At 42.6% G+C, this 24,728-nt stretch overlaps 1 long non-coding RNA gene across 1 annotated transcript in view; it reads right to left on the bottom strand.

The window, feature by feature from the left end:
• LOC147028482 (uncharacterized) overlaps positions 1 to 4,295 on the bottom strand; it is an 82,726-nt gene extending 78,431 nt beyond the window's left edge. Inside the window, exon 1 of the long non-coding RNA XR_015056930.1 lies at positions 4,105 to 4,295. This is a non-coding gene — a long non-coding RNA (uncharacterized LOC147028482). The remainder of the gene's footprint in view (positions 1 to 4,104) is intronic.
• Between the last annotated feature and the right edge of the window lie 20,433 nt (positions 4,296 to 24,728).

The following is a 24,728-nucleotide window of genomic DNA, read 5'->3' as shown; positions in this document are numbered from 1 at the left end:
GTTGAAAGCCCCGGGGTAGTTTAACAGTTAAATGGTTAGGGTAGATTAGGGAGATGTATCCCTCCGCACCATCCATCCTCCTCGTTGTCGTTGTGGGCCGCTGGACCCACTTTGGTTATAGATCGCCGAACTCTGGGGAGGCCATTCTGAGGCTTCTCATGGGCCTCGACACAGGACGTTAGCTCTCCTTGTTCTGTCCGGGAAGGGAACGTAGGGGTTGTGAGTAGGTTAGGTGACAGGATAGGTTAGCCGAACAAGGACGATAAAGGGGGTTAGGGGACGATTTATAGTGGGGAAGTAAAAATAAAAACAACAAAAAAATAAGTTGGGGCTAAATTGGGGTTTGACAAATTAAGGGAGTGGGTATGTACAGTGACAGGCAAAGGCGATAGGTTGGGAGGGAGACAGGTAGGTAGGTCCGAGCCCGCCCTCCAAGTGGCCAGCACCACCGCACTCCCTCCACCAACCTCCATTGAACGGCAAAGGCTGGCCAACTTCATCGGCTGGCCGTGTTTTGCTTCAGGGCGGAGGCCGGCCAAGTTCATCGGCAGCTGTTGTTTTGCTGCAAGGCCTGTGCCATCGGCTGGCCGTGTTTGCTGCAAGGCCTGTGCCGGCCAGTTCATCTGCTGGCTGTTTTTCTTCGAGGCCTGTGCCGGCCAGTTCATCTGCCGGCTGTGTTTGCCTGCAGCGGCCTTATTCTGCGGGCTGAGTTTGCCTGCTCACCTTTGCCATGCCATGCCCACTGCCCATGTTCACCAGCCCCGTTCAATTTTGCTTTGCCCCCCCCTGTTCATTTCCATGTGCGCCAGGATCAAGGCAACAGTTTGCAAGCTGCGAGAACTGCCCTGTTGGCAGCTACAACACGGGCCTGCAGTGGCAGCCCGTGCACCGTGTTTGTGTCCATGCATCCATTCGTTGTGCTCATTGCGTGTGCCACTTGAGCTGGCACGGAGACTGCGTTGTGCAACCCATGCACCGTTGTGGTTCACTGCGTTCAGTTCAAAAGGGAAGGCCTTGGACTGCGTGTGAGCAGCCAGCCACGTTCCCTGTCACCTGCATTGTTTGAGTCAGAGACGGCATGTGGGCAGCCTGGCTCCCTGCTAACTGCTTTCTTTTTGCAGAGTTCGATGATCCTGGGCCATGGTTTAGTGTAAAATTTGTAAGTTAAGGTTAAGATGTACTGTACATATGAGTGCGCCCCCGGCATGTATGTCTTAGCGCCGGCAATTTTATTTAAGTCGTCCGTGTGAGTGAGTTTGTTTAGATAGTTACGCAGCCCTCAGGTTATTTATTTTGGGGACACGAATACCATGAATGTCGCACTCAGGGATCCGTAGGTAAAATGTACTAGGGGAAAACTACACATGATGGCACACGAAAATTTGACGACTCGGGACGAGTCTGTAAAAAGGGAAGGGGGTAGTGTTGTGGTTACCAGATTCGCAAACCACCATTCAGGTCCCTTAGGTGAGGTATCTCGGTAAGTGCATGTGTAGTTAGGCCCAAACCCGTTGTCTAGTGGGAATACATGTCATTTATGCGAGCTGCGACTTTTCAGGATAGCCGTTTTTCTTTCACTATCTTTATTTTGGACCAACCGCCATGATCACAACCACAACATCAACCACCGACCACAACCACCGCTTCACCACAACCGCCACGACCTTCCCGTCACGCCTCGCGGCCGTAGCATCGCCGCCGTTCTTGCCCCGCTGTGGGTGCCGGTGTTGGACTCGTGCAGAGCGCACGTTGAACAGCGTGTACAAAATCACGGATTTTGTGCTTCAAAAACGGATCAAAAACGACACACGCCCACTTTTTGCCGTCCAATCGGTGAGCGAGGGGCGACTGGCCTGCCCCCAGGGCGATCGATATATGCAAATTTGTGGATCAAAAGCCTTCACGCCCACTTTTCTCGGGCCAATGGGGAGCGAGGTGGAAAGGTCAAAGGGAGGGGGTCAAAGGCGGTTACGGGGGATAAAAGGACGGTGTTCGTCAGTCAGAAAAGGAGAACGAGAACAAAAAGGAGGAGAAGAACGAGAACAAAAAGGAGAACGAGAAGGAGTCGGAACGGAGGGGACGAGTGTGGAAGTCTGGAGCCCGAAGCCTGCAGTAGCTGGAGAAGCTGAAGAGAGTCGAACGAGGAGAGCCCAAAGAAGAGTCCAGGGTGGAGAGTCCAGAGGCGGAGAGGCGGCAGCGGCGAAGGCAGACGAGGGGGTGCTCGCGACGGTGCCGGGAGCTGCACGCCCGAGGAAGGCCGGCAGCGCGACCTGGCCGAGGTGGAGACGCACACCAGGGATAATAAAGATCCTCTATACCCCGAGCATCAGCAACCCCCTCCTGTTTCCCCCCGCGCTGAGATAGTGCGACCAAGGGGGCCCCTTTTCCCACCCCCTGCCAGGCACTGTCCGCGAGGCCCGCGGAGTGAGGCGCCATCGCCGCTCCGCGTCTCATCACCAGACGGGTAGGCGCGACCCGGTCTCGGCCTCAGGCCCGCCTCATTCTTGGGGGTATTTCTTTTCCTTGGTTTTGGGTATGTGTTGTCGGCGCCGTCTGTGAAGTAGAATTGTATAAGTGTTGCCGTGTGCTCGGTAGTTGGTATTAGCTCTGCACTGTGTTTTCACTTTTATATTTGCTTTTTGTGTAAATGGAATTGTGTTTTCTTTTTTTTGTGTGCATTTGGTGGAATTGTATTTGTGTGCTTCCCGTGTGCCGCGAATAAATGTGCTTTATTGTTGACCTGTTCTCCCGCTTCGCTTCGTCTTTTTCCTCCATTGAATCCTCATCTTGCCTCACGTAAAGGGTTGGTAGTGGGCTGAATACGCCCGATAATTAATCGAACCGTCGAGGTCGACGATAACACCGCTCGGTTATTCTGATAGTACGGAACGGGTCGCTTAAATGGCCCGTGTCCGAAGTCGACCTGCGGCGAGGTGCGATCGCCCGGTCTACCCTCCGCGTGGGTACTTAGGTAGGTCGAATTCGGCGAGCAACCCTATCCCACGCGGGGGCTGATTGGCTCGATCGCGGTGAGACCGAAAGGTCCACCCGTGACTGGTTCCCGGCGTTAGTCCGAGAGGGTCACGACTGGATTGTCCGTCCGGTGGGCGACGTGCCGCGATTCGAGTTACGTGGCCGTTCGCACGCCGGCGGGCGCGAAATACCGCAACAATATATATATAAAAAAAAAATATATATATATATATATATATATATATATATATATATATATATATATATATATATATATATATATATGGCAGTTAGATTGACTGTAGCTCAGTGTCGCTGTTGGCATTTGTGTGTTCCTGCTTCCACTTTCCCGACCGACTTGGTCGTGTGGACACCGCTACTTGAATACATTTGGGTTGTGCTGCCAAACCTCGTTGGTGTTCCCGGCAGATCCTTCTCCCTGTTGGCGTAGAAGCAGTGCTATCCAAACCTGCGTCCTTCGATCCGTGAGGTGGATTATTTATTTGTACTTTCTCTTTGAACTGACAGAGAACTTCGCACTCCTAAGATGGCGACATATCAGGCTCCCAAACATTGGAGTCCAACGAAACATGAAATAAATTACATCTTTTCTTTTGAGAACTGGTCACAAAATCCTCAGTATTATATGTTCTTTCCCTCAATCAAAACTTTTCATATTTTCTCATCGATGGCTTCACATGGGCAAAGAAAACCAACCAGTGAATTCTTCGGTGCCTTACAGATGACGGAGAGGACATTCCTGCTGCGGTGGATGCTCGGTCTGTTCGTGCCTGTTCTCGGGACAACCATTCTTCAAAGAAAGAAGACATGTCGGGATGGTTTCACTTGATCATTTCTTGTGATCATCCCTGCCTGGTTTGCGTACTTTTTCGAGGGACATCCCAACATCCTTTTACATTTTTAGCCCGCGCACGTGAAGCGAAAAGCGGGGTTCGGCAATCAGTTGCGTACCCACGTTTCGTACGTGTCTGCATTTTGTTAAGAGTGTACATTGAAAACCGTTCAACGGAGGAAACTGAAACTTTACCACACGTCACATGACCATTTTGATAGAGCACACATTAAGCATATATGTCGAAATTTTTCAAAGTATAATTTGTACACATTTACCTCAGAAGTGTAGATAGATGCAATTCCAAATTTGCCGCCATAAGAGTTGACTCGCACCCAGGACCGCCGAGAGCCAGAATAGGCCCTGAGGTAATCCTACGTGTAGGACCCCCTTCAAATTATTACTATTTTTAACAACCAAAGGAGAGGTTTCTGTATTTTCGTCCTCAGGAACACGTACCATGTTTCAGGGAAATTGGGGTGGTATTCACTTATTCCTACATGCAGATTCGTTTTAAGGGCAATTCCACCAAAAATGTTACCTCAGAGTTAAAAAAAATTAAAACCTGAATTCGAAGAATATTTTTATGTGGAGTTATTGCGTGATTCCTCAATTATCATAATTTGTGAATCTTTGTGGACCTAATGTCACATGACTTGGTGGCCATTTTGTTTTGACCTTGTCAATGTCTCTCAGAAGTGTCATTTTCTCTTCAAGAAAGGTGCTGAAAAACTTGAGTTTTTCTTAAATTCTGTTCTGGATTGATTATGCAAGGCATTGATGAAACTCCTTCCGTATTTTTTTGTAACGACACAGAGGTTTCCCTATGTTCGTCATCAAAAAGGCCTGTCGTGATTTGAGGGAATTGAGGTGCTATTCCGATATGCTAATTCGTTTATTAAATCATTTCATCCGGATGGGGTGAAATGAGAATCCGGATGAAATGCTCACGCATTATGAGCACGATTATGTGAATTAGTCCAATGGTCGTTTTTATTATGAGTTGTTTTTGTCGAAGTTATCCAGTTACAAAAGCTTGCAAGCACGTGACCGTGATTAGATGACTGCTCGGTGGGAGACCGTGTGTGCGCGCTTCGGTGGTGCTTATCCGCCTTTCCTCGCCGGCAGATTCGTCTGTACTTGTTATCATGTTGAATGACATTTATATTCGTTCACATCACGAGTTTGTGAACATTTTATTTTGTCATGTTAATGGTGTAGTAATATGGAATAGACAAAGCCTAGAAGCGAACGTAGAATTCTTCTTACATTCGATGCTGCAATTTCCGGTTACTTCGGCCTGGATTCGGGATCAGCGATCAAATAATGTAAATCAAGATTAAAAATTATATTTTGATGATGCGGGAGATATCTTAATTAATATTACCTCAACATTACCTTCACAATGACAACTATACCGCCTAGAACAAGATCTCATCTAAAAAAAATATATTACCTCAACATTATACCTCAATATTAGACCTCAACATTACCTTCACAACAACAACGACACCGCCAAGAACAGGATCTCATCCAAAAAAAAAAATATTACCTCAACATTACCTTCACAACAACAACGCACCGCCTAGAACAGGATCTCATCCAAAAAAAAAAAAACATTACCTCAACATTAGACCTCAACATTACCTTCACAAGAACAACGACACCGCCTAGAACAAGATCTCATCCAAAAAAAATATATTACCTCAACATTAGACCTCAACAACGACACCGCCAAGAACAGGATCTCATCCAAAAAAAAAAATATTACCTCAACATTAGATCTCAACATTACCTTCACAACAACAACGACACCGCCTAGAACAGGATCTCATCCAAAAAAAAAAATATTACCTCAACATTAGACCTCAACATGACCTTCACAACAACAGCTACACCGCCAAGAACAGGATCTCATCTGAAAAAATTAATATTAATACCTCAACATTACCTTCACAACAACAACTATACCGCCTAGAACAGGATCTCATATGAAAAAAAAAAATATTACCTCAACATTAGACCTCAACATGACCTTCACAACAACAGCTACACCGCCAAGAACAGGATCTCATCTGAAAAAATTAATATTAATACCTCAACATGACCTTCACAACAACAGCTACACCGCCAAGAACAGGATCTCATCTGAAAAAATTAATATTAATACCTCAACATGACCTTCACAACAACAACTACACCGCCTAGAACAGGATCTCATCTGAAAAAAAATATATTACCTCAACATTAGACCTCAACATGACCTTCACAACAACAGCTACACCGCCAAGAACAGGATCTCATCTGAAAAAAATAATATTAATACCTCAACATTACCTTCACAACAACAACTACACCGCCTAGAACAGGATCTCATCTGAAAAAAAAAATCCGTCAACATTACCTTCACAATGACAACTACACCGCCTAGAACAGGATCTCATCTAAAAAAATAAATATTACCTCAACATTACCTTCACAACAACTACACCGCCTAGAACAGGATCTCATCTAAAAAAATTAATATTACCTCAACATTACCTTCACAACAACAACTACACCGCCTAGAACAGGATCTCATCTGAAAAATAAATATTAATACCTCAACATTACCTTCACAACGACAACTACACCGCCTAGAACAGGATCTCATCTGAAAAAATAAATATTACCTCAACATTATACCTCAACATTACCTTCACAACGACAACTACACCGCCTAGAACAAGATCTCATCTAAAAAAAATACTACCTCAACATTATACCTCAACATTACCTTCACAAAGACAACTACACCGCCGAGAGCAGGATCTCATCTGAAAAAAAAAACATTTCTTCAACATGACCTTCACAACAACAACTACACTGCCTAGAACAGGATCTCATCTGAAAAAATTAATATTAATACCTCAGCATTACCTTCACAACAACAACTACACCGCCTAGAACAGGATCTCATCTGAAAAAAAAAAATCCGTCAACATTAGCTTCACAACAACAACTACACCGCCTATAACAGGATCTCATCTAAAAAAATAAATATTACCTCAACATTACCTTCACAACGACAACTACACCGCCTAGAACAGGATCTCATCTGAAAAATAAATATTACCTCAACATGACCTTCACAACAACAACGACACCGCCGAGAACAGGATCTCATCTGAAAAAATAAATATTAATACCTCAACATTACCTTCACAACAACAACTACACTGCCTAGAACAGGATCTCATCTGAAAAAAAAAATCCGTCAACATTACCTTCACAACGACAACGACACCACCTAGAACAGGATCTCATCTGAAAAAATAAATATTAATACCTCAACATTACCTTCACAACAACAACTACACCGCCTAGAACAGGATCTCATCTGAAAAAATAAATATTACCTCAACATTACCTTCACAACGACAACTACACCGCCTAGAACAGGATCTCATCTGAAAAAATAAATATTACCTCAACATTATACCTCAACATTATCTTCACAACGACAACTACACCGCCTAGAACAAGATCTCACCAAAAAAAATATATTACCTCAACATTATACCTCAACATTACCTTCACAACATCTACACCGCCGATAACAGGATCTCATCTAAAAAAAAAATATTACCTCAACATTATACCTCGACATTACCTTCACAACAACAACTACACCGCCTAGAACAGGATCTCATCTGAAAAAAAAAAATTTCTTCAACATTACCTTCACAACAACAACTACACTGCCTAGAACAGGATCTCATCTGAAAAAAAAACATTTCCTCAACATTACCTTCACAACGACAACTACACTGCCTAGAACAGGATCTCATCTAAAAAAATATATACTAGAAGTGAACGTAGAATTCTTCTTACATTTGCTTCTGACTTTACCTATAACTTGTTCACAACTGGATACACAATTTCCAGTTACTTCGGCCTGGATTCGGGATCAGCGATCAAATAATGTAAATCACGATTACAAGTTATTTTTTGATGATGCGGGAGATATCTTTATTAAAATCAGTGGAGGAAATATACACCATGTCTGATATTTGTATCTTTCATGTCTCCGATGATGCCTTTATCTTCCGGCATGCATCATTCCCCATGACAAAAACCGGAAACAAAAAAATGGAGGCAAAAGGGTTATAGCCAATGACACAGATTCCAAATTGCCAGGGTATTGTGTTGTTGTTGTTGTTGTTGTTGTTGTTGTTGTTGTTGTTTCCTATTCTCTCATGTGCACACATTAAGTATGAAGCTCACTACGTTCGCTATTAATTTGTGATTGGAATGATGCTCCTTGGAATGAAAATGTATCAAGACTAGCTGAGAGGCGACGATGGCTCATGGGCATTATTGAACAATGCCACGATAGGTACAATTGAGTTAGTGGAAGCTTTTGAGGAAGCCCTACCGTAAAAACCTATCTCATCCGTCAAAATTGACCAAATCAAATCGGATTTTTTTATATGTTGTACTTATGGACATTACGCATAGCTTCTAGGAAATGAAATTGCGAGAAAAAAATCGAGAAAAAAAATAAAAATAAATAAAATAAAAAGTTCAAGTGGGCGTGGCTCTGCCCACAAGGGGCGTGGGACGCCTCTCATACAAAAAGACACAACTAGACCATGATATCTAGCTTGTGTCCAAGTTTCATCAAGATCGCATCAAACGTCACGGAGCTATGCTATGGAGAGAGTCACAAACAGACAGACAGACACATAGACACAATGAAAATAGTGGTCACTACTGGTGCTCGCGAACCAATGAAAAGTTCAAGTGAGTTCAAGTGAGTTCAAGGTGAGTTCAAGTGAGTTCAAGTGAGTTCAAGTAAGTTCAAAGTTCAAAAAGTTCAAAGTTCAATAAAAAGTTCAATGAAAAGCTCGCGAACCAATAAAAAGCCCACAAGGGGTGTGAGACACCCCTCATACAAAAAGACACAACTAGATCATGATATCGAGCTTGTGTCCAAGTTTCATCAAGATCGTATCAAACGTCACAGAGCTACGCTCTGGAGAGAGTCACAAACAGAGAGACACACAGACACAACAAAAATAGTGGTCACTGCTGACGCCCACGAAACAATTAAGTTTAAAGAAGATGGAGGAAATTGTAAAAGCGTGGTCTCTCGGGGAGACTCGGACTCGGACGCTGTGACAGGACGGTTTTGAGTGTCGACGGTGCATCGGTTTTTTCCAATATTCTGTATCCTTTAAGCCTACATTACGATCGAGTGTTTACTCAATTGGACATCTTAATCTTCCGGGGTGCCGGGAGGAGGTGATCAAGGATGATCTGGTGATGATGACAATAATTCATCATGGAGGGTTGATCGAACTAGTAAGAGGGGCAGACCGTGGCGGGAGAGTTCCCAGGGGTCGAAACCCCCCAAAGTGGTTAAGGGCCCCTCAACCCCTGAAAAGTCTGATCACAAACTTTATGGTTATAGTTTTGGTTTTGACGGCGTTACACCCATAAGTCCTGACAACCCAATAAAAATGGCTACATTGATTAACAAAGAATTTGGGGATGTGCGAAGTGCCAAAAAGCTCAGATCTGGAGACCTCTTCATTAAGTGTAAATCAGTCGACCAATGGGAGAAGGTTATGAAAACCCAGTATTTTGACAGGTTTGTGTTTTGTGTCATATTCCTCGGAGTCTGAGGGAGAGTCGAGGAGTCATTTATGGAATTGATCCCTCCATTGAAACTGATGATATCACGAGTCATTCAGCATAGGTAGGAGTTGTTGATGCCTGCCGTCTCACCACAGTCAGGGATGGGGGTCAGAGTCCATACCACCTCGGTGGTTCTGTCTTTTGACAACCCAGTCATTCCCCCAAAAGTTTTCTTGGGGTATCAAGCCTTCACTGTACGGGAATACATTCCCCTCCCCTGAAGATGCTACAAATGCCGAAAGTTCGGTCATACTGCTCCAGCCTGTAGAGGCAAACAATGCTGCAGCAGATGTAATGGAGAGCACGAATACGGAGGCTGCACTCGTGAAGAAATGTTTTGTGCCAATTGTGGTGGTGACCACAGTGCATCCTTCAGAGGATGTCCTGAATTCAGGAGAGCTGCCCAGATCCAACAGGTGAAGACGCAGGAGAAACTGTCATATGCTGAGGCTGTCTGGATGGTCCCCAAAAGGGGGAAAACTACGAGTCCAGTAAAAGTGGTTCAGAGCACGTGCAAAACTGAGGGAGCGGTAAACGTCATCACCAAATCGGTGAGAGTCCAGACTGAGCTGAAAGACGCAGAATGCCAAACCGAGAGAGCAACCACCGACGTGGTCATGAACTCCACTAAAGAGGGATTCATTGGCTTCATCACTGAAGTAGTAAACTGTGCAGCTCAAGCAGGGAGCAGATCTGAAAAAAAATCAAATATCATCTCCGCTGCAGCCTTCAAACATCTGGGCTGGGAGGAGTTTACTTTCAAGACGATCAACAAAATATTCAACCAAACGACCCATAAACGCGGAGGGTTGGGCTCCAGGCAGTCCCAGGATTTCCCCTTGCTGATTCATGTAAATCTTCCAATGATAAACACGAAGTGTAGTACTCATGTGTCGGAGCTCACTAAATTCATCAGCGATCTTACATCCACACTGGAAATAACCCATTCGTCATGTAAGAAACCTGGTTTAAAAGCCCCAATCGATTTAAGATTACCGGTTACATCCTTCGGTGTATTCTCTGAATAAGCGTACTTGATACACTTTGTTAACTGAGCCAGATGTACCCTCGATTCTTTAAATTTGTCGAGAAATTCAAAACGGAAATGGGGTCGACAGTATAAAGTTATTATTAGTTCTTTACTTCCATTTTATCAATATATTTTCTGGTTTTGGTTGTAACCTTGAGTTCGGGTGCGTGGTGTTTATAGAACCTCATGGCTCTGACTACGCCAATAAACAAGAAATAGAAGAAGAAGAAGAAATTGTAAAAGGGGGCGTGGAAAAGGAAAAGGCACGCCCCTGATCGGAATGGAAGGTTGTGACCTTCATTCATCCCTCGTGGGCAATTTTTTTTTTTTAAATAGCTGGAGAAGACTGCTTGAGTTATCACCAAGACGGTGCTTATGATTTCTCCTTCAGTAGAATTCTTCTTCAATCGTCTCACAAAAGGTTGAGGAGAACTTGCGTGCCATTGAGATCTGTCGCGCATATCATTTTGCCTTTCATGTTATAATATGTAAATATTCTCAAGCTCGGGTTGATCGGGGGTTTTCCGGAACCGGGTGCAACCGGCAGAGAGACGGGCGGGTTGTTCGGTCGCAGTTGGAATGAAGGATTGATTCGGATTCCGAATGCCTCAGATGTCTTTTCCTTCCACGTTAAAGGTCCCATGACACCCAAAAGTACTGAAATTGCATATATATATATATATATATATATATATATATATATATATATATATATATATATATATAAATATATATATATATATGTCCTATAGGAGTTTTTCATCGTGATTTCAGATCTGACAATGTTTTTTTTCACAATACTCGTTCTGTAAAATGTAAAATTAAAAAACAAACCTCTTCGGGAACGCCCCTAAAAATTCTGCCGAAATCTACTGAAAGGGGCGTAACCCACATGACATTAACTGCAGGACGACAAAGGCTGCAAGTAAATTACTCAGGTTGGTGGTCTACGCGATTGTATTGGCTTCCTGTGTGTTTCCACATTCGATTGGTCGACTCAATCGCTTCGTTCATTTCTGCTTTAAAAAAAATCAAACATTTGGTTTTGAATAATGGATGACATGGACTTTGATTTGTCTGGTAGCGACAGTGAGTGTGAGAGAAATTAAGGATTTTGGTCTGAATCGGATGGAGAATTGTCGGATAACGTAGTCGCAGGAGGTGAAGTTCAGGCAGCTGGAAATGAAATACGGCCTTACCAGTTTGAGCCCAAAGCAGGACAAGCAGAGGAAAATGGCGATGAAATTCCCAGAGTTCATGATGATCGGGAGGACATCAAAGAAAGACTCGGAAATAACAACTGGTTAGACAAAATCCTATTCGTAATTCAATAATGTAAATTTGACTTGCATACTGCTCGATATCAGAAATATTTTAGTGAGGTGACGTGACCAGCGCAGCGCAGTGGACATGTTGCACCGCGGCGAATGAATCGCAAGCAAGGCCAGCGCATGTCATCGGCCATGTCTCTCCGCGCATAAAATGAAGCAATCTTGCTGTCCGGATACGATGAAAACTTGTGTGCAGAACACACCTTGTGACACTATTGTCGAGAGTATTCTGATAAATCTGACGTCTGTTGCATTTTTATTTATTTTATTCCTACTGTCGTCATGTAGCGCCAGTAGAAAACAATGAAGAAAAGAGAATTATAAAAGTAAGCTGCAGCACGTCAGATTTATCGGACTAGTCAGACGGATGACGGATTTATCGGACTAGTCTAGACTCAAGAGTTGACAAGTAACTTGTATTAGCATGCACACAATGTATAAGTCAATGCGTAAGAGTCCCGAGGATATGAGGCCGTGTAATAGGACAGATAAATTTGTCTTTCATAGTTGTGCAAACATTTTTTTCCCTTTTCTTTTATAACAGCATTTTGGCTAAATGTTAATGAATAGCAAGCCAATGGAAGCAGTACCTTCACTTTAGAATAAACCCATGTATGCCGAGTGCAGCCATACCTGGCTTGCATGTATGTGGAATCGTACCTATCCCAGCAAGCTGGTTTCAACGAACAATTCAATAAGCTGCAAAATGTGGGTGCAGGTTTTTCACATTGTTTGCTTTTAAAATTATCTCCTTGCACCTTGAAATGATGCAATATTAATCTTTGGTATTTTACTTGTATGTCCCTGTAAGTTTCTTTTTTAATGGAAAGGTTCAACAGTCACATTTTATATTTTGTGGACATGGTATAGCCCTTTATTGTGCATACATGCATTGGATTTGTACACGACTACGACAAGGTAGTAAAGGGATAAATAATTGCCTCGTGATTGTTGTGCAAACACAGCTCAGAAGCAGAATTTCTTTTCCGTGAAACAATCACAGGAATTAAGACGATCAGTGAGATAGCAAACACATGTGCACAATGCATTTGTACGTACTTTATACGGCGCGCGACATCTAATCAATCCACTCTATGCAAGTCGCGTTCTGGAGATGACGTGAACGGTCACGTGACCTGCGGTTCGCTGAAGTCAACTTTTTTGAGGGGCAGGGCATAGCAAGTTGTGAAAAGCACTAGAAATGTTCGAAATATTGGTCTAATTATCCCATTTTTTATTTTAAAAAAGAAACATGGGTGATTTCTTCACTCGGAAGGTCAAGTTAATATATAAATAACCAGAAAGTTTTGAGTGTCATGGGGCCTTTAAAGCTGGTTGGGGTGAAATTGAAAAGAAAAATCAGAATTTAAAACTTTTTTTTCATGAAAGATGATTGATGGTATAGGTATGAAAAAATAGAATAAAATAAGTTTGAACAAGATCGGTAAATGCATGTCTGAGAAATGGTTGAGGACGTGTTCAATATTGGATTTTTTTACAACTAAAATGGCCACCAGTCTAACAGTTGGCCGTCTATGATCATATCGCAAAATAAAGTGAGTTGCACGTGTATGCCATCATGTACTATATTTGTGCCAAGTTTGAACAAAATCGGGCCATGCATGTCCGAGAAATGGTTGGGGACATGTTTAAATAACAAAATGGCCACCAGTCAGTCATCTTGGATCTGATCTCAAAAACAAATGACATGCATATGTAAGCCATCATTCCTTATATATGTGCCAAGTTTCAACAAGATGGTAAATGCATGTCTGAGAAATGGCTGTGGATGGACATACTGACAGACGAGACCCATCCATAAGCCCCCATTTCGGACTCAGTCCAACGGGGGCTAAATAACTTGGTATCACGGAGCATGCCCAGTTTGTTGCTGGCTTTCGAAGCCAGCTTTGCTGGATGGCTTGCTTAAGACAGGTCATGCTTGATGGTGAGGCCCAGAGGTTTGAGGGACTAAAATTCTTCCAGTGGTTGATTGTGGATATAGTTATGTGGGTTTGTTTGATAATACATCAGAAGAGATAGAGTGAGATGTGCCTGGATATAAAGATATGTTCCAAGTGTTAGAGCAACATCCTTCGTAGCTGAGCGGAAATGGAAGTTGCTACTGCCGGTCTGTCTGTGGGATGTAGAATTGTAGGCCAACAATATAATAAGAAGTTACCTCCTGTGAATATGAAAACAGGGTTTTCCAGGTCATCAATGTATGCAAGGAACAATGTTACGAGAAAAACTACCACACCATGAAAATTCAGAATAACGATAACATATATATATATATATATATATATATATATATATATATATATATATATATATATATATATATATATTACTAAAACTCTCATCCTGTATGTATATATGTATGTATGTATGTTCCCGAAATACAGCCAAAACGGTACACGATAGCGCAAAATTTTAACAGCCACCTTACTCACCATTAGCCTGCGGTGTGCAGTTTCAAGTTTCGTTAAAATCGGGCAACGAAAACAATTATTAAAAAATCAATTCCCGATTCAGTCATGTACTCTTCGGGACTATTTGATCAATGCAAACAACGTCAGCGGTATAGTTCGCTGGAGCTACCTTTTTGTTTGTTTTTTTGGAAATGATTTTTTTCATTAACCGCTGTCACAACGGGAACCTAACGGGTTCACGGGTCATCTCGTTTACATCAAAGCTCAGAAGCCAACCTGAATAACAATGATATGATGTGGAGATGCAGCCCATGGCCACCAGGTGGCAACAACACCATCACTCTTCTGACAACACTTCCGATTGCTGTGAATGGTGTTTTGGAATGTGCCAAGCCTGCATCTCATGTTTTGTATCTTTGAATATTATTCCAGTAAGAGAACTCGGAATTGTAATTGTAACTCTGCTCAGACTTATCTGCCTTATCAACCTGCACCATCACAGACAATGAAACGGAAGACCCAAAAAGGAACCCAAAGAAGTAAAAAGCAAAGATGGAGTCATCAGGAGGAACCTGGACAGGATTCAGGTTTCAGCCGCTACTCCACAACCCTCAAACCCATCCAGGTGCAGCCAAGTGAGCCTCACAGAAAAATTTCTGCAACAATTCACTTCTCCTTAGAGAGATAGATAACGAAAGAGAGGAATAGAGAACAAAAGATGAAACAAGAAGAAAAAACAAGAATTAGAATGAACAAATAAAAACGAGATAAAATGTCATAGTCCCCTTTGTTGTAGTAATTTTTCTGTCCTGAGTTGAAGGGCTAGCCCATATTTATATACAAATAAAATGGCCGCCAGTCTACCAGTTGGCCATCTTTGATCAGATCGCAAAATAAAGTGAGACGCACATGTATGCCATCATGTGTTGTTTTTGTGCCAAGTACGAATAAAATCGGTCCATACATGTCCGAGATATGGCTGCGGACACACGCGCGTGTACACGCACATGCACGCACGCACGCACACACACACACACACACACACACACACACACACACACACACACACACACACACACACACACACACACACACACACACACACACACCGAGACCAAATTCGTAAGCCCCCATTTCGGATTAAGTCCAGTGGGGGCTAATAAAGAGAATTGCTGCATGAATAAAGAGAAAAAGCAAGAATACCATAACAGTGCAACATAATGGTGAGCCAGGCAGGAGTTTTTTCATCAATCACAAGAGTCTGAACACACTCCTCTGGTGAATCAAACTTTAACAAAAGAAGAAACAAGTAATAAAGACATAAAATATCATAGCCCCCACTGTTTTTGTAATTTTTCTGTGCAGAGTTAAAAGACTAGCCCATATTTATGTTCAACCAAAATGGCCGCTAGTCTACCAGTTGCCCATCTTTGATCAGATCGCAAAATAAAGTGAGGGGCACAAGTATGCCATCATGTACCGTGCTTGTGCCAAGTTAGAACAACATCGGGAAATGCATGTCTGAGAAATGGTTGTAAACGTGCTCAACATCGGGTTTGTTTACAACTAAAATGGCCGCCAGTTGGCAATGTTGGATCTGATGTCAAAAAAAAAATGATGTGCATATGTATACCATCAAGTATTGTCTTTTTGCCAAGTACGAATAAAATCAGTCCATACATGTCCGAGATATGATTGCGGACGCACACATGTACACACACACATGAAAATCGAGACCAAATCCATAAGCCCCCGTTTCGGACTTAGTCCAACGGGGGCCAATAATACGTCCACATAGCAAGAGCTTTTGTCCAAGATGAATCTTGAACAGCTGCAGGAGAGTGACGGTGCTGTGTCGAATGAGCTCGATAAGGACCAGCTAATTGAGGCCTGTAATTATTTGAAATGTTTTCCATGGGAAGATAAGAGTTGGAGACAAAATAATAGGTATGCTTTGATCAGAGCGGCAGAATGTGTGAGATGTTGTTGAAGAACAACAGGAAGGAGTTGAAGCACAATAGTAAGTGCACGACTTCCTTGCCTTGGTGGAGACACGAGGGGAACACACAAGGATTGTGGAGACACAGAGTTAGTATGCTATCAGTTTGAGCTGCTGAAAGCACAATGTTCCTCGTTGCATTAGTCCCAAGAGGAATCCAGAGAGGCATTAGAGGAAGGTTTTGAGCCCTCAGCCTAAAACTGGAAGGATGGGACAGTAACTTAACCGAAGGCCTAGCACCCATACAAGGTAAACTTCCAGAAGTGACAATTCGATGAGAATTCAAAATTCAGTTGCAAATTGGAGAAGGGGGTCAAAAGGACAGGCTATGTTTTGAGATAGCTGTAGTCAAAAGGACACTATAGCTTTTTGGGCCAAAGGAGCCCAAGCCAGCTTGATGAATGAAGACTGGAGGAGAAAATTCCTGCCACAGATACTGGTGAGACCAGTGGTGGAACTTTTCGTTCCTGGCAGATTTTGATGGTGTTGCCACTAATAAGTCAGAGATCCCATTTCTTGGGTCGGTTGAAGTGGATTTCGAGCTTCACCGCACGAGTCTGAATGAAAGCCTGTGGGTCCCACAATGCTGGTGTCAAGTGATCCAAATGTAGCATAAGACCCCATAATTGGATAAAATGTTATTGGAGTGCTGCTTATTAGATCAGAGGGAGCACCACAAATGGGGATAGCAGTAGAAACAGTAATACACACCTTGTTTTGGATGCCAGAACAGCATAAGCATGCATCAAGCCCTTACAGGTGAGGCCCTCTGAGGACGAAGAGTGCCAAGTGCCGACAGGGTGGTTACCGATCAGCATCCCACCAGGTCAGATGTTCACCATCCAATGTTATGCACATCTTGGGAAGCTTGAAGAAAAACGAACAATGCTACTTATCCCAACTAAGGGGCTGCAAAAGATGGAAGGGCTCGAAGGTGGAGAAGTACTGGTGACAATTCGTTCAGGCAACAATCCTAAGACAGCCATCCCTGTTGTGAATACTACAAAACACAGCATCGTGTTGGACAAATGCTCAATATTAGGACACCTTAAACCAGTGAAAGCTGTCTACCCAGCAGCTGTGTGGCTAGCTGAATTGACAGCAAGCTCCCTGACACCAGCCATGACACCACATACAAGTGGTAATGACATGTCCTTTGTGCTACCCAACACACCAAATGACTACCGGTTCAGGGGAGAAGTGGCATGGGATCCACCAATCAGCCTTGATGTGGTCTAACCATAGAGCAAAAGGCAATGGTGAAGAAGCTGTTGGGAGAGGAGTGTTGAGCTTTTTCCAGAAATAAGGAAGATGTTTGTTTCAGTCCATCACTGAAAATGCACATCACTCTTAAAGACTCAATGCCAGTCCAGTGGATGCATCTCTCAGTCCCAAAACCACTGCACAAGGAGGTGGAGGAGTATCTGCAGGATCTGTTGAATTGCTGGTGGATAAAACAGTCAAGGTCTTACAACTCTTCACTCATTGTTTGTGTAAGGAAGAAGGATGAGACCATTGGTGTCATGCAAAATTTGAAGTACCGGAGCTCTACAAAAAAAATGTCAGCCATGACTTCATTGTCAGATCGACCGTCACATCAACTTTTAACACCACCACCATATCATTCGAGTCCTGAAAATGAGTGATAAATGAAATACACACATTTTACCATGATAAACAAAAGCTAACACTCACAGCCAGTTTATCTCACCATTCAGAATAACATTTTAAAAAAGTCCATTCAGTTATTCTCTACTCTTTAACCAACTATGTATTGAAATACAGTATAAAAAAGTTTATTTTATTTTATTTAGTACCATGTGGTAAAGGCTGACAGGATGGCCTGGAGATACACACACTCACCTCTAACCTGTCTAGCCTGGGTTAGAATCCCAACCCAGCTGTAACAGGCAGGGAGATTCATCAATGTGTGTGCCATCCCTCGGATGGACGTTAAACTGGGTGTCCCGTCTGCTGGCATGACTTATTTCGTTGTTTTTCACATTAGTTCGTGTCTTTCTTGGAGTTTACGATAGAGTTTAAGTTTAAGTCTTGGAGTTTAAGATAAATCTTTGGGGCCAGATAAACAACCAAGACTGTTGAAGGAGATGGCAGAGCAGATAACCATGATGTTAACATACTGTAAATAACATCATGCTTGTCTGTTCTGCTCACATGAGTCCGTGTCATTGATGTATTATTGGCCTACCTTTGCTCATACAACGTGATAGCCATTCAGATTCTTCACAAGAACTGCAGCCACATCACTTATCCACCCAGACTTCAACCGGTTAGAAGCATCCAAAGTTTCCCATGCCTTCACGTCTACCAGGGTGCAAATACTTTTTGTCAACAAAAAAATAATTCACTAAATCTGGAAATAAAATGGTTGATAATTAATTCGTCTTTCTTCTGAACCTTGCTGTTATCGGAAATTCATACGGGCCTATGTGCACCCATAACCTGTATTGTTATATCACTCCCTCACCAAGATAAAGTGTCCAACATATTGTCATATCCAGGCTTCAGGACAAGCTTTGACCCCAATTATTTGGCCATGAAACTGATGAGAGCACGCAAAGCACAATAACTCAACAGAACATGAACGTGGGAGTTTTTGTTTTATTGTTGCGGAGCTAAGCTCTGCCTCAGATGGATTGAAATGCCAGAGCGCTGCTCCGGTGCACTCCATCTAGCCTACACCCCTGTATGGGACCCTGCATCTCTGCTGTAATTACAGGGAACTCAATCATAAGTCCATTCCAAATTGCTATCCAATTCTGCGGATTCAAGATATGTTAGATTGTCTGAGTGGAAGTTCATGGTTCTCTGTGCTGGACCAGGGGAAGGCATGTCACCAAGGGAGCGTGGATGAATAAAGTAGGCCTCTCACTGCTTTCATTACTCCCTGGGGCCTATATGAGTAGGTTCATATCCCTTTCGGCCTGAGTTCTGCTCTGGCTGAGTTCCAGCATAACATGAAGGAGTATCTTAGAGGTCTTCAGGACGACATCTGCTTACCATTCCTTGATGATAATCTGATCCTCAGTAAAACCTTTGATGATCACATCCACCACATCCTAACTGTACTCCAGTAATACCAACAACATGGAGTGAAGCTCTTCCCAAAGAAATGTAATATGTTCAGGCAGAGGACAAGATTCCTGGGAAAGATGGTGTCAGAGGAGGGCGACACTATGGACCCAGCAGAAATTTCACCAGTCCAGGCATTGAGAGACCAAAGGTGTACAAGATCTTCTCAGCCACACAAAGAAGGCCAGAGATTGTGCGGTGCTCGGAAGAGGAAATAGGTTTGTGTCCTTCCCCATCACAAAGGAGAATGTTCACCAAAGGTCAATGTGCATCAGCTTGAAGGAAAGCTTCGAGGCAATGAGAAACCACTGCATTGCTCATCGAATAACCAAGGTCTCCCATGCCACGGAACAGGTGTAGGCTTGAGAAATTAAATTGGGAAAAGGTGCTGAAGATTCTGGAGGATGTCTTCCAAGACACTGACTCATGGTAAAAAAAAAAACCTCAGTAGCAAGCATGCATTATTGGGAAATGAAGTCATTTGGATGAAGTGAATGTCAGGATTACATTTCTTTTGAGGGGGACAGTGTTACGAGAAAAACTACCGCCCTATTAAAATTCAGAATAACGATAAGATTAGCATTAAAACTCAGAAGCCAACTTGAATCACAATGATATTAAGCGGAGATGCAGCCGCTGGCCACCAGGTGGCAACAACACCGTCACTCTTTTTATAACACTTCCGGTTGCGGCAAATGGTGTTTTGGAATGCGCTAACCCTGTATTTCATATTTTATATCTGATTATGATTTCAGTAAAAATAACTCAGAATTGCAATGGTAACTCTGCCTTGATCCATCTGCCTCATCACACACAGGAAGACCATCACAGTGCAACCGCAACATTGTGCCAAAAATGCTGCCTTGTGGAAATGCAGCCTCTATTGACAAAAGAGACGAGAGGATTCCGTTGAGCGGGAGCCAAAAAAGAAGATGGCCTTGTATTGCACATGCAGACAGCTTGGCAAACAGACCCATATACCAGACTGTGTCAAATGCCCAAGATATGGCCAGAGACATGGCCCCGACCTCTTGGTTGAGATTCGGGGCCTCCACCCATTGTTGAAAGAGAAGCAGCTGCATATTCAAAGTTGAGTGGCCGAGACGGAATCTAAACAGATGGTCACAGATCAGACTGTTTGAGAGAAGGAAAGACCTGATGTCAGCTGCGATGGATTCCATGACTTTGCTTATAATTGGAAGTTAACAGTCTGTTGTTGAGATAATCAAATCAGAATTTGAACACGTTTTATGGCCTGTTCATTCAAAACGTCGCCAGCTCTGTTTTAACTTCTGTAGGGGAGCAGTAAACCATGGAGATGTGGAAGGACTAGGCTGGATTTGAGCACCAAACAGTGGAGGTCATTTGGAGGATTTAGAAAAACGCAGCAGATTTAGAGATTTGGGAGATTCATGTCGGAATAGAACAGACATTATAATATGAAGCAGTTGTAATATTAAGTAAAAATAATATTTGTTTAATGGTATTTGAAAAATAACGACAGTATTTTAAATAATACATTTATATAACAATGTCGGAGTCTAATATACATTATCCCTCTCCCATACACATTCCTTCACTTCATCCTCTCTTCACCTCCTTTTAATCCTCTACACCTCCTTCAAACACCCTTATATCCTCCCTTCTTCTCTTCTATACCCTTCCTTTCTTCCAAATTATTTTTCCTTTGTTATCCTCCCCCTCCCATCCTCTCTTTTCCCCTTCATAATAGGAAGATGACCACTTATGATATAACCACTTGGAATCTGAAACTAATTTAAAAAAAAAAAACTCAGGGTTTGTATTTTTGAAACATTTTACAGAATGGGGATAATCACTGAATAACTTGGGCTATAAAATATGGGTAACCATTAAATAGCGGTGGCCATAAAACAGAGGCAGTCATGAAGCTTGCCTCATCAGCCTGAAAATCTTCTCAAATACTCCAAAGTTATGGCCAGATAATTCCGTTGAGAGGTAGCCAGAAAAGAAGGTGGTCTGTAATCCAAATGCAGAAAACTTGGCAAACAGACCTGTGTGTCAGTATTTGTATGAGGGAGTGGGAACCGTGGGGTGAGAGGGAGTTGCAACAGCAACAGAATATTGATACTGGTGTTGTGGTGTGTATGGTGTGGCATGGTATGGTGTGTGTATAGCATTATGGGGTAGCAGTGGGGTCTCTTAGCATGATGTTTGTGTGTGAATGTGTTGAGAAAAGGATGTGAAGTGAAGGGAGAGCGAGGGCTTGGAGGAAGACGTCAGCAGAACAAGAACCAAATGCATTGGACAACAATTTGTGGAACAACTGGCAGCCAGGTGTGGCTTCGGCTGACAGAGACAGATGGGGTCACACTGGAGCAGATCCCAAGAGGAACAAGCCCAGGTTTCCAATTTTTATATGTTGGGAAGAACTCTCGAAGGAGGGGGTAAAGAAGAGAGAGAGAGAGCTTGTTGAGACTGTAACTGATCATGAATGGACTTTATCTTCCTCATGACATTGCAACCGCTCCATTCGTTCGGTAAGCAGTTTTGAGGGAACCGGAAATTACATGTTTGTAACCTAATGACACGTCATTCACAACATTGCCAAACCGGGTTGTGAAAGTTCACTGCTCTAATATGGCGTCTCTCTTTGGCCCTACAGGATAGATATTACAATTGTCCTTTCATCAATCCTTAAGTGATCCTTTTTCAAAAAGCTGTCTCTGATTGCAAGTCCTGAGGGGCTGTTAATTTTGATCTATCTGCACTAATACAACCTGATACATTGAAGGGGAGGTTTCTTGTTACACCTCACATCCAATGGAACTCAAATATGATCGCAGATACGGGTAAGACCTAAAAATGATGGACAACTTTTTCATTTGCGGCCCACCAGCTCAAATGACTCCATTCCCATAAGGCAAACTAACAGGGGGTTATTTAATTTTGTTTTATACAATATGTTTTTATCTTGTTTTATCAAGAAGTTGGTAGACTTCTTATGTACATAAAGATGGCCCGGACACTCCATTGGTTTAATTACAACATAAATTCGAAAAAACATCTACCAAGATATAACTTATAAACCTATAAATTACCCACCAGTCATCTGCAGAGGATTTTCCATGAGATAACACTCATCAAACTTTGGAACATCATTGATGAACTAGAAAAATGAGAGAACCAAAAGTGCCCGCTTGTCATTACTTCCACCACCGAAGGTGAAGGAGGTTATGTTTTCACCCCTTTCTGTTTGTCTGTTTGTTGGGTAGTCGATCTATCTACCCTTGTTGTCAGGTTTTCCGTCGTTATGTCTGTCTGTCTGTTTGTCTGTCCAGGCCAGTACGCCGTTAATCGGAGGCCGATTTTGATGAAACTCTGGTGGTAGGTTCATACCTTGACCAAGTTGTGCGTGTTTGAGAACCGTTGCTATGGACACCTCGGTTGCCTAGCAACGGGCCTTTGAAATTTTCAAAAAAATTCTAAAAAAATTAAAATATCGAAATTCAAAAATCAAACTATGATCGTTTGTGGGCAACACATTCAGCCTCCTTGACAAAAAAATTCAGCCCGCTCCCATGAAAACTGTCGGAGAAGATAGACTTTGAATGAACCCTGGTCGAAAACAATAAAAAAACGAAGTTCGTTATATCTCAGAGACTATGACTCAGAAATACATGAAACTGGTATGGTAAGTTCATGGTATGTCCTAGTTATGTGTGAGAAAGAACCGTTGATATGGATGCTTTTGTTGGCTAGTAACGGCTGAAAAACGACTAAATTCGACTTGATCGACTACCCATGTCCACCTACCGGCTTGTTTGTTTGTTTGTCTGTTTGTGTACTGGAAATCATTAAAAAAAATTGTTTCTCTTGAACCGCTTCATCGATCGACGTGAAACTTCAGAATTATGATCTTGTAGTGATGGGGAATATATGTTTTAAATTTCAATCTGATCGGATGCATGGTCTGAAAATCAGAATTATTAAAAAAAATTTAATCTGTGTTCTTTTGGAAAAAAAAAAATTGAAAAATGTACACTTGGCTGTGCCTGGATGGGTATGAGGGTAGAGGAGTCGTACCTGAAATCCGAATTCTATCCAGGTTCCTCCTGATGAGTTCATCTTTGCTTTTTATTCGTTTGATACACAAACACCACACAAAACAAGTCCCGGTGAGAGTCTGCAATCTCAAATTGCTCTTTCTTCTTGTTATTATTTTCTGACAGCCCAACTCAAAATGGGTTTAAGCTACGAACTTGGTTTAAACACGAATATACTGCATTTTATTACGGAAAGGTGCAAACTGATCAAAATTTTAACCACTTGAAAGGATTCCACGAAAAGGACACAAAACTGCATTCTTTCGCAAAGGAAAAGGAATGGAACAGATGAGTGGGTGGTACTATGACTGTCAATCAGCCTGATGAGGGCAGGGCCGCAAGATTGTACTCCGCTTAAAATTCCACTTCTCTACCCAAATCATTCCACCCGAAAGAAGTTTAATGCTCATGTTTAATACAACATAAATCTTAAAAATAAAAATAAAAATCCGTGCAATAACAATGAAATTCTCCAGCATGTGAACACATTCCTAAAAGAAGTAAAGATACAAGTTAAATAACATTTTAAACGAGATGGTATATATAGAATGCTTACCCCCATGCAGTCTTGAGAAGGACTTGGTGCGAGCAGGGGCACTGAGAAAAGGAGGGAGGGGTGGAGCAGGCGGGGTAACTACCTGGGAACCGGACCTATTATAGGGGCCCGTAATTATTCCTTCAATTTTTAACCTCCGCCATTGAAGATGGACGGAGGTTACTGTTTTCACCCCTGTCTGTTTGTTTGTTACTTACTAAATCTAAAGATTTCGTAAGTATATTGATGACTTCTGTCCTCTGTTTGTTTGTTTGTGTGTGTGCTTGTGTGTTTGTTTGTCGGCACGATAACTCGAGAGCGGAAGAAGCTACCAATGTCAAATTACACCACGTGATTCAGGAGGGTGATGGCTAGTGCTGATTAGATTTTGGTCAAAATCGGTCAAAGGTCAAGGTCACAGTGAGGTCAAAAACTCCGTAAATTCATGTGGAGAAATGGAGTATTTTTGCTTCGGTCGACGTTACGAGTTCGTTTTAACTTCAATTTTAATTTTGTCTTCGGTTTTTGCGATCGCTTAGGACGCTTAACACTTGGTTGTCGAAATTCTGGTAAAAATCGGATGTTCTGGAGACGTTTTAAGATTGTATAAAAAATATTTCACTCGCTGCGTCACGGGTCGTCACATGGTGCAGCGCGCTCGAGCAGACGCGTCGTTGAGTCACGTAAAGGTTTTGCGTGTGCGCGCTGACGG

The sequence above is a fragment of the Eptatretus burgeri genome, chromosome 4 (assembly GCF_056783735.1).
Source record: "Eptatretus burgeri isolate ZD-2024b chromosome 4, Ebu_testis_v1, whole genome shotgun sequence".
Taxonomy (NCBI): Eukaryota; Metazoa; Chordata; class Myxini; order Myxiniformes; family Myxinidae; genus Eptatretus; species Eptatretus burgeri.
Note: the sequence above shows the minus strand (reverse complement) of the source record. Positions and strands in the feature narration are given on the sequence as shown.